Below are 13,893 nucleotides of genomic sequence, written 5' to 3'. Positions count from 1 at the left end.
AAGTGAAAGAGGAGAGTGAAAAAAGCTGGCTTAAAACTCAACATTCAGAAAACTAAGATCATGGCATATGGTCCCATCACTTCATGGGAAATAGATGGGGAAACAATGGAAATAGTGACAGACTTTATTTTGGGGGGCTCCAAAATCACTGCAGATGGTGACTGCAGCCATGAAATTAAAAGACATTTGCTCCTTGGAAGACAAACTATGACAAACCTAGACAGCATATTGAAAAGCAGAGACATTACTTTGCCAACAGAGGTCCGTCTAGTCAAAGCTATGGGTGTTTTTTTTTTTTTTCCAGTAGTCATATATGGATGTGAGAGTTGGACCAGAAAGAAGGCTGAGTGCCAAAGAATTGATGCTTTTGAACTGTGCTGTTGGAGAAGACTCCAACCAGTCCATCCTAAAGGAAATCAGTTCTGAATATTCATTGGAAGGACTGATGCTGAAGCTGAAACTCCAATACTTTGGCCATCTGATGCAAAGAACTGACTCATTGGAAAAGACCCTGATGCTGGGAAAGATTGAGGGTAGGAGGAGAAGGGGACAACAGAGGATGAGATGGTTGGATGGCATCACTGACTCAATGGTCATGAGTTTGAGTAAACTCTGGGAGTTGGTGATGGACAGGGAGGCCTGTCGTGCTACAGTCCATGGGGTCTCAAAGGGTCGGACATGACTAAGCAACTGAACTGAAATGAACTGAATAATGGAACAAGTTAAAATCACAGACTACTTGATAGGATACAATAAAAAGAACACATCCTTACTTCTGGGTTTCTGTGATATTCCTGCCATGTATACAAAATCTAAATCAAATAATAGGAAACATCAGATGTACCCACATTGCGAAGTATTCTACCAAATAACTGGTCTCTAAAGGTCATGAAATTCAAAGACAACTGAGATTCAACACTGAAGGAGATTAAAGAGAAATGACAGCTAAATGTAACATGTGGGCCTTGACTGCATTTTTTACTGTGAAACATATTACTTGGACTACTGCCAAAACATGAATGGGTAAGCAACTAGCTGGAAGTAATGTAGCAATGTTAATTTCCTGGTTTTGATGATTATGTGGCATTTGGGTTCGAACATGTCCTTGCTTTTCCATTTACCCATTAAATATTGGAGTTAACATGCGTCATGTCAGTAACTTACTTTCAAATAGTTCATGCCAAGAAATTTCACTGTACTTGTAAATTTTACACATATTTAAAATTATTTCCAAGGGAAAAAAAAACTTAAGGGTATGATTTTTTTTTTCATCTAAGCCTTAAAATTATAGTTGAATGAGTCGGCACCTCAGACAGACAAGACTGATTATGTTGTCTTGAGTATTCCTGGTCAAATAACCAAACAAATTCTAAAAATGATGTGCACAATTTAATACGCCACTTTATGGAATTTGACGGTGCACAGCTGCAGCTGTTTCCTCGTTCAGATATCTATCACTGACACTGATGCATTTCTAATCTCCTCCTTTAGGGAACGCAATCTGCGTGGTGGACACCAGTAGCTGTCTACATAGTATCCATTACTCCTTTCTAACAAAATCCCCCTCTTGCTCAGGCAGAGAGATTGGTTCAGCTAATCCAATTAGATCATGGTAGTTGCCTAGCCTCAAAAATTGGTGCAGGAATTAGCTTGTGACCTACTATGGGCCAGTAAGTCCTGGAGCAACAACAAAGACTTCCTGTAATTTTTCATATGCTTAGTTACATGGAGCCTAGAACCTCAAGGCTCAAGAGGCATTTTTGCCACCTTGAGGCAAGTCAGCCTAAGCAAAAGCCCATCATACTAACAGCGACAAAGCCAAGGAAAGCACAGTAAATTGAGCTGTGTCCACTGAGTTAACCGAAACCTATCCTGCCCTTGACTATTACTTTGTGAGCCAATTTAAACGAGTGGGATTGAACTAAATTTTCTGTTACTTGCTTCCAAAAGTATGCTAATTTATACAGTCTTCAATTTCAGGTTTGAAAAGTGGCAAACACTGGCCAATCTTTTTAGGTAATTTCTTATTTTGTTCTCCCAAAGCCTAGTATGAGTAGAGGGAGAAAATAAGAAAGAGAAGGCAATTAGTCTATTAGTTGAAAAGAGGTCTAAGGTTAGATGGGCGTTTGCACATATATTTAGAAGGGGGATAAGTATTTTATTTCTTTAAGAAACATGTATATGGCAGTATATGTTTGGCACCATTTAAAGGTTTCATCATATTAACTTACTTGATTCATGTAACAAATTTATGAGGACCTGTTATACCTTTCATTCCCATTTTCAATTGAAGAAACTGAGGCATGTATAAGTTAAGTAATGGGCCTAAGGTCACACAGCTAGCAAGTTGCAGAATCGGGATTCAAATCATTAAGTATATTAATACTGGAGAAGAACAAAAAATCATCCAATGAGCACATTTCAGTTTTATATGTCTGTTACAGGATATGGCATGTAGTTAATTCATTTGGAAACATAAAATTTGCATCAAGAAACTAGATATTTCTCAACTATCAGAAAAAGAATAAATGGAACTATTAGTCATTTATCTAAAAAAAAAGATAATTACCAGATGTCTATGTTTATTTAAAATCAACACATGAGTAGACAGTACCACAAACTCAGTAATTAAGAAGTACTACAATAGAAAAGTCTATTAAAAATAGAAAAAGACTTTTGGACTCTGAGGGAGAGGGAGAGAGTAGGATGATTTGGGAGAATGGCATTGAAACATGTATAATATCATGTAAGAAACGAATCACCAGTCTATGTTTGATGTAGGATACAGGATGCTTGGGGCTGGTGCATGGGGATGATCCAGAGGGATGGTGCGGGGTGGGAGGTGGGAGGGGGGTTCATGTTTGGGAACTCGTGTACACCGTGGTGGATTCATGTCAATGTATGGCAAAAACAATACAGTATTGTAAAGTAAACTAAAGTAAAAATAAAAATTAAAAAAATAATAATAAATAAAATAAAATAAACAAAAAAATAGAAAAAGAAAAACCTCTCTTTTTAAAAATAGAGAGTGTGTGAGTTATATAGTGGGAAATCTGAATAATTACAGTTGTTAACTTGGAAACAGTACCAGATACAATTTTCTTTTTTGTCTATTACATTGGATATCTTTGCTCATTCAAATCTGCCTAATTGACACCTGAACTTCATGTCTCATCACCTTGACCCACTTAATCTGTACTTCCCATAGAAGGATGGTCTAAAGAATCTTCTCCAGGCTTGAAGGGGGAGGAAAACAAGAAGGTGGACCCCCAACCTGAGGCTAAAGAAAGTCTTGTGTTGCCCAACAGTTTGTATACAACTTAGGGGAGCTGCTTGTCTCTCCTTAAATAAATCCTCCCAGAATTTTCCCTTTCAAAGCTGTCCACCTTTTTTTTTTCCTTTAATTCTTTATTTACTTTAATATAAAATGACATTTATAATAAAATTCAATAAAAGCTCAGCAAACAGAAAGACTTAAGCCAACAAATGTGACCTAATTTACTAATGAGGTCACGTTTTCTTCATTTGCCAGTTTATCCTGTTTTATTTAAAAAAAAATAAAATAAAATAGAAAACTATCCCCAAAAAACTCTTTTCAATTTTTACAGTTAAGATTTTACAAATATGTCCATCATATTTGAAGTAGGTATAGAGAAGAGGCCTAAAATTAGAACACAGAGAAAAGGAGTAGGAAGGCATCTCCCTTCAACCCATCATGACTGAAGTGCTTAATGGTGCCTTTAATTATTCAGATGCTGCAATGTCTAAATTTTAAAAGGACAAACACAATATTGAGCACACAGGAAGGTTAACAGCACAATTTTAAATATTTTTGCTCGCTACAAGGAAACTGATCAGAAACAAATCACCAGGGAAACGTCCCTGTACAGTGTTTAAGCTGCCTGGCTCATTCCAAACAGTCCCCAAAGCTCAGCTAAATTGTAAGAAAGCAATCAACATTACTGTTAAACTGTTCTGTTGCTCTTGTAGTTAGCATCTTTGTTTTATCTAAGTCAGATGTTATGGAATTTGGGGGTTTTTTGGTTTGTTTTTCCATTTCTGTATGTCAGAAAACATGTCTCTATATTCCCCAAACTCAATAGACATGAGTTTGAGCAAGCTCCAGGAGTTGGTGATGGACAGGGAAGGCTGGCTGCTGCAGTCCATGGGGTCGCAAGGAGTCGGCCACAGCTGAGCAACTGGACAACAGCAAATATTCCCCATAGTATGTTGAATATGGGCTTCCCTGGCGGCTCAGGGGGTTAAGCGTCTGCCTGCAATGCAGGAGACCCGGGGTGAACATATGTTGAATCTAGCAGCTACTAAACGATCCCTCTTGAATAAATGAATTGAAAAGGCCAGGTGTCAGAGGAGTCCAGAGCAGAGGTCGGAACCCATCAGCCTTAACCGGCCGGCCGCTCGGCGGCGCCGCCTACCGGCGAACGCTGGTTGGCAGCCCGACCCGGAGCCTGACACTTTCCTGACGAATGACCGTCGCCTGGTTTCACTAACGGCGGGTTACTTGAGTTGCGAGTTCCTCAGAGTTGCGTCAACCTGTGGCCCTCTCTTCTCACAGTCTGGCCAAAGTGCATCTCCAAGTGTTCTTTTTGTGACGTAGAAGGACTATCAGCTAAACTCAAAGGGACTGGGTTTTAGTCCCAACTCATATGCTGACTTATGTGAAAGTTGCTCAGTTGTGTCCGACTCTTTGCGACCCCATGGACATACAGCCCATGGAATTCTCCAGGCCAGGATACTGAGTGGGTAGCCTTTCCCTTCTCCAGGGGATCTTCCCAACCCAGGGATCGAACCTGGGTGTCCTGCACTGCAAGCGAATTCTTTACCAGCTGAGCCACAAGGGAAGCCCTGACTTACTATGTAATCACGGACAAATTAACTTCTCAGAGTTAAGTAATTTCTTCGTCTCTTAAGTACCAGTTTGTTCCTTCAAGCCAAAGGTTGAACTGTTAAGAAACATTAGGAAACGACTTCCAACATGGTCCATATCCATGCTTTCTTTGATCACATATCGGGTGTATATGTGTCTAACATTTTAAATTACTTGCCCACATTTTAAGTTGACTGGAATTTTTTTAGTAGATTCTCAAAAATATAGAGATTCTGATTCTGTAACACAATTTTATTAGACTTATTATAGGTTTATCATTGTGTCTTTGCTTTTATAATGTGTTGCTAGTCACAGCCATGACTTATTTAATAGTGATTTAACTGAGCAGGAATGCAACTTCAACTTTAGATTCCTGTGGGAAAATGCAATGTGTTTATAATGCATTTTCCAGAAGAGAACTGGGGAAAAATGAGGATTACCCTGTGATTTTGTTATATTATAAACTCACATGCTCCCTAAACTAGCTTTTACTTTGTTTGTATAATTAGTTTTGATCTCAGAGTTTATGAGTTTGCTGATATGATAAAATTTAGATTGTAGCTAAGGTTGCTAATATTTTCTTAAAAGTAAGTTTGGTTGCTAACTGTGGAATATAAATAGCTGAAATTTGTATTAGGGCCAACTGAATTTGGTTCTGTTTTCTTTCAGCTGCTTGTCTTTAACATTAGAAAATAAAGAGGAAAAAAGCCAAAAATCTTAGGAATGTATCTGAAGTTAGTTTTCAAATGCCATTCAAACAAATTGGGGAAAGTGAAAATAGGCATAAAGGAGTAACAGAGATACGTGGAAAATTCTGCAGGAGAATTTTACTTTTAAATTTATTGCATGATTTAAATATGTATAAAGTTTGCTTGTATGTAGATTTCTGATACACATTAAATAACAAACATCAGATATATATGAGATCTTTAAATAAGTTGCAAATATATGATTAATGCAGTGGTGTTTTTATGCTGAAAATAGGCTGCCCTCTTGAAATTAGTTAAGATAATATCATCTTCCAAACTAGAATATGCTTTTATTAAATGAGTATTGGTTATCTGGATAAGTAACACCTTGAAATAACATTTTGTAATGCTAATGCTAGTGAATCTGGATAGTCTACGAAAATCCTTTCATGGAAACAAAAAAATAAATATAACTCATACAAAATAAACTTTAGTCTGCATGACATTTTTTTAATTAATTTATTTTTTAATTGAAGGATAATTGCTTTACAGAATTTTGTTGTTTTCTGTCAAACCTCAACATGAATCAGCCATAAAAAACTGAACTCAAAGGGTAAGAATTCCTTTGTCTTTGGTTCTGCCTTTTCAGAAAAATGAGTTCGCCGGTATGATGGTTGACTTTATGTATCAAATTGACTGGGTCACAGGATGCCAGATATTCGGTCAAACATTTTTCTGGGTGTTTTCTGTGAGAGTGCTTTTGAATGAGGTTAACATTTACATCAATGGCCTGAGTAAAGCCCTCCCTAATACGGGTGTGTCAGGGTAGGTTGAGGGGGCAGGAGGAGGGTTCATCCAACCCACTGAAGGCCTGTTAACAGAAAGGGTGATCCTCCCTGAGAAAAACATCATTCCTCCTGCCTGAATGCCTTCAAGCTGGGACTCAACTTTTTCCAGCTTCAGACTCAAAGTGAAACCTCAGGTCTTCCTAAGTCTGAAGCCTGCCAGACTTCTATTTCTCTCAGTTCAGTTCAGTCACTCAGTCATGTCCAACTCTTTACAACCCCATGGACTGCAGCATGCCAGGCCTCCCTGTCCATCATCACCTCCCGGAGTTACTTAAACTCATGTCCATTGACTCAGTGATGCCGTCCAACCATCTCATCCCCTGTCGTCCCTTTCTCATCCTGCCTTCCGTTTTTCCCAGCACCAGGGTCTTTTCCAATGAGTCTGTTCTTCGCATCAGGTGGCCAAAGTATTGGAGTTTCAGCTTCAGCATCAGTCCTTCCAATGAATATTCAGGACTGATTTCCTTTAGGATGGACTGGTTGGCTCTCCTTGCAGTCCAAGGGACCCTCAAGAGTCTTCTCCAACAGCACAGTTCAAAAGCATCAATTCTTCAGTGATTAGCTGTTTCTCTGCTGCTGCTGCTCCTGCTAAGTCACATCAGTCATGTCCAACTCTGTGCAGCCCCATAGACGGCAGCCCACCAGGCTCCTCCATCCCTGGGATTCTCCAGGCAAGAACACTGGAGCGGGTTGCCATTTCCTTCTTCAATGCATGAAAGTGAAAAGTGAAAGTGAAGTCGCTCAGTCGTGTCCGTCTCTTAGCGACCCCATGGACTGCAGCCCACCAGGCTCTGCAACAAGAGAAGCCACAGAAGAAGCCAACACACCACGACTAGAGAGAGACTCAGTTCTCTGCAGCTGGAGAAAGCACAGCCATCAAGACCCAGAGCAGCTAAAAATAAACAAATAAAATGAAATAATAATTTTTAAAAATCACTGGTTGTAATCCAGTACACACGCGCACACACACACACACACACACACATATACATAAGAGAACATATTTTTAAAAATTAATAAATCAGCTTCTTCACACTATCCCTATCTCTGAAAACCTAGTTGTTCCTCAACTCACAAAATAAAGGTGCTCAGAACCAAGGCTGCAGAGCAAATCCTAGGTTCAAGGTGGGCTCACATGGAATATACGCCCCCTATGGCCTCTCTGAAACGCAGCTTCAATCAGCTACCTCTTCTGTCCTTGTCCTCCACCCTTTATCTTTCCACTCCACCCTAACCCCACTGACATCACTAAATTTCAGAATTCTCCACATCATACAGTCTCTAGGGAACAGATGATGGTAAGCATATTCCAATTTAAATTTCTGATTCAAATTCATTAGTACTGGTGGCCTCACCCACTTTGTTGAGGATTAACCAGCAAGTGTAGACCATAGAGAGAAATGATTAATGAGCTATGCCTGCCATGGGTGAGGGAGAAAGTAGAGGCTGCGAAAGTCATGCCCTCACCACCTGTGCTCCAGACACTTAAGCTGACAGCCTTTCAAATAAACATGGAGAAAAGTGTTGCAGGGTAATTTTTTGAGATAATCATTTCTTCTGTTCCTACCCCTACATAATACTCTCAGAAGAAATATGATTTTTATTTCATTGTGGTTACCCAGACCCTTAGAAATAGGAACTCCAAGCATTGCACTCTGGTTTCCTTTACTTCTAGGGACTGTTAACAGCTTTGGGTTCCAGAAGCAGAAAGAGGAGTTGTCTGGCACAAAGAAGGCATGTCCTTTTTAGGCTTTTGTTTGGCTCACTAAGGCTGGGTAATCCCGGTGGAGAGAGGGAAGTGTGACAGTGCTTGTAGTGGTTTTGAAAATGGCTCATTCTGGAAAAGGAAGGATAGTTTCTGGGAGGACTCGTGAAGGGGGACTATCCAATTTTCATATCCAGGGAGCATGCACAAACCCCTGCTCCCAGTTCCAGAGACCAGGAAGGATAGAGGCCTTTTGGACATCTCCAGGACCCTGACTCAGAGTCCTAAGACTCTCCTTCACAGAGAATAGGGTCTCTGTGGTTAAGCCTGAGTCAGTACCGAAAACTGATGTCAGGCATCTGAATACCTCAAGAGCAACAGGGCCTGAATAATGGGAGAGACACAGCTTTCCTAGGAGCATCCCTTCACAGAAGGAACAGTAATGACAACCAACACAGTGATGGAGAATGAGAATCTTCTCCCATTTTTCAAACAAGCGCATGTTTGCACAAGTGGTCTACCGCCCTCACCCTTCAAAAAAAAGGGAGAGTTAGACTAAAGTTCACAATTTAAACCATGACGAATTCATATTTAAGCTATGACAAAATGTTATATATTGTTACCCAAGAATTGCAGAGCAAAATCATACATAATATACAAGATTTATAAACAACAGAAAAATAGAAGAATTTAAGATAGGTTCAAATTCATGGGCATCACTAAACTTCTGCAAAGCTGGGAGGAGGAATCAGAAGATATTAGCGATCCATGACGGGGATAAAGGAGCAGAACTGAGGCGATAATAGTTTAAGCCAGTTGTCCAAGATCATGTAGCTCGTATGAGAGGGCCTAATACTAACCAAGGTCTTCTGATTCCTGTGAGACTAGAAGAGCCAAGATGATTCGATATTAAACATAATTCATACTATAGTGTTTTGAACTCAGTAGGGGACAAGAGATAAGGTGGCTGCAAGCACTCCAAGGGCCCCTAAGCGTGTTAGGGAGGAAAGAGTAGCGAGTCATCAGGAACACGGTGGTGCAGGCGTAACGTCCTGTGGTGTGCATTGCAGCTGACTGAGAAACTGTATATGGATGGTCAGATATAATCAGGCAGATCTGAATTCTTATCCCTGCCTTTTTTTCTTTGCCTTTTAAAAACTTTTGCTACATATTGAGATATAACTAGCATACATTATATTAGTTTCAAGTGTACAGCTTACTGATTTGATATCTGCAGACACTATGAAGGGGCTTTCCAGGTGGCGCTCGTGGTAAACAACCAACCAATGCAGGAGACGTAAGACACAGTAGTTGAATCCCTGGGTCAGGAAGATCCCCTGGAGGAGGCCATAGCAACCCATTCCAGTATTTTTGCCTGGAGAATCCCATAGAAAGAGGATCCCAGCTGGCTACCGTCCATAGGGTCACAAAGAAACAGACATGACTGCAGTGACTTGGGATACATGCACTATGAAGTGATCACCACAATAACTCTACTTATTTATCACCATACATAGTTAAAGAATTCTTCTCCCCTGTGTTGAGAAATTTTAAGGTTTACTCTCTTAGCAACTTTCAAATAAGCAACACTGTACTGCTGACAACTATAGTTGCCGTGTTGTACATTATATGTCAATGACTTGTTAATTCTATAATTTGAGGTTTGTGTCTTTTGACTTCCTTTTATCAATTCACCTACCCTCTACCCTCTGCCTCTGGCAACCACTTAACCATTCTCTGTAACTACAAGCTTTATTGTTTTTTAGATCCCACACACGTGTCTTCTCACTTCTTTAAGAAATGTTTCTTAAACTCTGAGTTTTAAAAAATGCCTATAATGTGACCCAGGACATGACACGTCCTTAGATCAACATACTTTGAATAGAGGTACAGTGAGATCGAATCCAAAATTTGAGAAGGAATCTGCCACAGCAGATCAAAACATCACAGCAAATTTCTTGGAGAAGGAAATTGAGGAAAATAAGTATCTATTAGGGTAAGTTTTCATAGCTTTGACTTGTGGTTTGAGTTGAAAGGGGTTGCTTTTTTAACTTTTATTTATAACTTTTTATATTTCTATGTCTACATTTTGCTATATATTGCAATATTTTCCCAATTTATATTGATTTCCAAATTTCTATGAGACCCTGATCCTACCAACCCCAGTTCTGTCATGTCCATTAAATCCAGGAACATAATCCTGAAACTTGGCAGAAATTAGCAGGTACCAAATTTCACTGTTCTCTCAGTCTTTTACTAGACTCTCACTTGCTATGTGCTGCGCTGCACTAAGGCACTTCAGTCATGTTCAACTCTTTGCAATCCTATGGACTGTAGCCACTAGACTCCTCTGTCCATGGGATTCTCCTGGTAAGAATACTAGAGTGGGTTGCCATGCCCTCCTCCAGGGGATATTCCTGACCCAGGGATAGAACCTGCATCTCTAATGTCACTTACATTGCCAAGCAGGCTCTTTACCACTAGCGCTGGGAAACCCTTTGCTTTGTATCAGTTCACTTCAGTTGCTCAGTTGTGTTCAACTCTTCGCAACCTCATGAACTGCAGCACACCAGGCCTCCCAGTCCATCAGCAACTCCCGGAGTTTACTCAAACTCATGTCCATTGAGTGGGGGATGCTATCCAACAATCTCATCCTCTGTCATCCCCTCCTACTCCTGCCTTCAATCTTTCCCAGCATCAAGGTCTTTTCCAATGAGTCATTTCTTGACATCAGGTGGCCAAAGTATTAGAGTTTCAGCTTCAACATCAGTCCCTCCAATGAACACCCAGGACTGATCTCCTTTAGGATGGACTGGTTGGATCTCCTTGCAGTCCAAGGGACCCTCAAGAGTCTTCTCCAACACCACAGTTCAAAATCACCAATTCTTCGGTGCTCAGCTTTCTTTATAGTCCAACTCTCACATCCATACATGACTACTGGAAAAACTATAGCCTTGACTAGATGAACCTTTCTTGGCAAAGTCATGTCTCTGCTTTTCAATATGCTGTCTAGGTTGCTCATAGCTTTTCTTCCAAGGAGTAAGCATCATTTAATTTCAAGGCTGCAATCACCAACTGCAGTGATTCTGGAGCCCCCCAAAATAAAATCTGTCACTGTTTCCACTGTTTCCCCATCTATTTGCCATGAAGTGATGGGACCAGATGCCACAATCTTATTTTTCTGAATGTTGAGCTTTAAGCCAATATTTTCCCCTCTCCTCTTTCAATTTCATCAAGAGGCTTTTGAGTTCCTCTTCACTTTCTGCCTTAAGGGTGATGTCATCTGCATATCTGAGGTTATTGATATTTCTCCAGGCAATCTTGATTCCAGCTTGTGCTTCTTCCAGCCCAGCATTTCTCATGATGTACTCTGCATATAAGTTAAATAAGCAGGGTAACAATATACAGCCTTGATGGACTCCTTCCCCCATTTGGAACCAGTCTATTGTTCCATGTCCAGTTCTTACTGTTGCTTCTTGACCTGCATACAGATTTCTCAAGAGGCAAGTCAGATGGTCTGGTATTTCCATCTCTTTCAGAATTTTCCACAGTTTATGGTGATCCACACAGTCGAAGGCTTTGGTATAGTCAATAAAGCAGAAATAGATGTTTTTTTCTGTAGCTCTCTTGCTTTTTCGATGATCCAAAGGATGTTGGCAAATTGATCTCTGGTTCCTCTGCCTTTTCTAAAACCAGCTTGAACATCAGGAAGTTCATGGTTCACACACTGTTGAAGCCTGGCTTGGAGAATTTTGAGCATTACTTTACTAGCATGTGAGATGAGTGCAATTGTGCGGTATTTTGAACATTCTTTGGCATTGCCTTTCTTTGGGATTGGAATGAAAACTGACCTTTTCCAGTCCTGTGGCCACTGCTGAGTTTTCCAAATTTCCTGGCATATTGAGTGCAGCACTTTCACAGCATCATCTTCTAGGATTTGAAATAGCTCAACTGGAATTCCATCACCTTCACTAGCTTTGTTCACAGTGATGCTTTCTAAGGCCCACTTGACTTCACATTCCAGCATGTCTGGCTCTAGGTGAGTGATAATACCATCGTGATCATCTAGGTCGTGAAGATCTTTTTTGTACAGTTCTTCTGTGTATTCTTGCCACTTCTTCTTAATATCTTCTACTTCTGTTAGGTCCATACCATTTCTGTCCTTTATCGAGCCCATCTTTGCATGAAATGTTCCCTTGGTATCTCTAATTTTCTTGAAGAGATTTCTAGTCTTTCCCATTCTATTGTTTTCCTTTGTGTCTTTGCACTGATAGCTGAGGAAGGCTTTCTTATCTCTGCTTGCTATTCTTTGGAACTCTGCATTCAAATGTGTATATCTTTACTTTTCTCCTTTGCTTTTCACTTCTTTTCTTTCCACAGCTATCTGTAAGGCCCTTTCAGACAGCCATTTTGCTTTTTTGCATTTCTTTTTCTTGGGGATGGTCTTGATCCCTGTCTCCTATATAATATCATGAACCTCCATCCATAGTTCATCAGGAACTCTGTCTATCAGATCTAATCCCTTGAATCTATTTCTCACTTCCATGGTATAATTGTATGGGATATGATTTAGGTCATACCTGAATGGTCTAGTCATTTTCCATACTTTCTTCAACTTAAGCCTGAATTTGGCAATAAGGAGTTCATGATCTGAGCCACAGTCAGCTCCTGGTCTTGTTTTTGCTGACTGTATAGAGCTTCTCCATCTTTGGCTGCAGAGAATATAATCAATCTGGTTTCAGTGTTGACCATCTGGTGATGTCCAAGAGTCTTCTCTTGTGTTGTTGGAAGAGGGTGTTTGCTATGACCAGTGTGTTCTCTTGCAAAACTGTATTAGCCTTTTCCCTGCTTCATTCTGTACTCCAAGGCCAAATTGCTTTCTATGTTTGTAGTCAATTTTTTTGCCATAAAAATGAAAAAAAAAAAAGCAAAGGAAAAGGAAGGGAGAAAGATTGTCTGAATGTTTTTTCTACTTCATGATATGCAATTCCAATTGCTGATCAGACTGTCCTCTGAACTTCTTATATAAGAGACTCATTTCTTATATAAAATTTTTATATCTTTAGCAAATATTCAGGCTACATTTTAAAAGATTTAAAATTGTGCTCATATTTAGTTGTACTTACATTTATTAATTATGGATATATATCACAAAACTAGGTCAATAATGGATAGATACATATATCCTCATATATTTGTGCTTTAAAATCTCTATAAAATCAATAATTACCTTTAGTGGTCTCTCAAATTATCACACACAAACAATGTAACTGAGAAACAAGGAGCCTTCCATTTGAATCACCATTTTCTACTTGACTAGTCTCATTCACATATAAAATAAATTAGAATGTGGCTGAACAGTCAGCGTGTTAATTGCTCTCTGAACAAGTATTAAATGTGTCATTATTACCTAAATAATGAAAAACTGCGGTGCGATTTCAATATGGAATAACCTGCCCTTGCCTTTTATTTCTTGAGAGATGTAGTATCACTTCAATTGCTTTCAGTCAGATGTGACATCTTCTGCACACTGATAGATGTATTATTGATAGTCATGGTCTTGATATGATGCAACAGATTATCTCTTTTATCTTTGATTAAAGCGAACTATCACATTGCAACAGCTACTCTCCCACTTGTCAGTTGCACAGGCAGCTTACCTCTTGTTCACCACGCTACTTCAACTTTAAAACGAGCGGTCAGGGAACACATTTGTGCTTCTATGTGCGTAACAAGAAATATAAACTTCCCCTCCTCTACAGT

The 13,893-nt window shown here is 39.7% G+C and overlaps 1 long non-coding RNA gene across 1 annotated transcript in view; it reads right to left on the bottom strand.

Moving 5' to 3' along the window:
• Window positions 1–6,077: 6,077 nt before the first annotated feature.
• Window positions 6,078–13,893, bottom strand: part of LOC132659907 (uncharacterized) — a 33,929-nt gene continuing 26,113 nt past the window's right edge. Inside the window, exon 4 of the long non-coding RNA XR_009600940.1 lies at window positions 6,078–7,317. This is a non-coding gene — a long non-coding RNA (uncharacterized LOC132659907). The remainder of the gene's footprint in view (window positions 7,318–13,893) is intronic.

The sequence above is a fragment of the Ovis aries genome, chromosome 5 (assembly GCF_016772045.2).
Source record: "Ovis aries strain OAR_USU_Benz2616 breed Rambouillet chromosome 5, ARS-UI_Ramb_v3.0, whole genome shotgun sequence".
Lineage (NCBI taxonomy): Eukaryota > Metazoa > Chordata > Mammalia > Artiodactyla > Bovidae > Ovis > Ovis aries.
The sequence above is the reverse complement of the archived record's forward strand: the minus strand, read 5'-3'. Positions and strand labels throughout refer to the sequence as shown.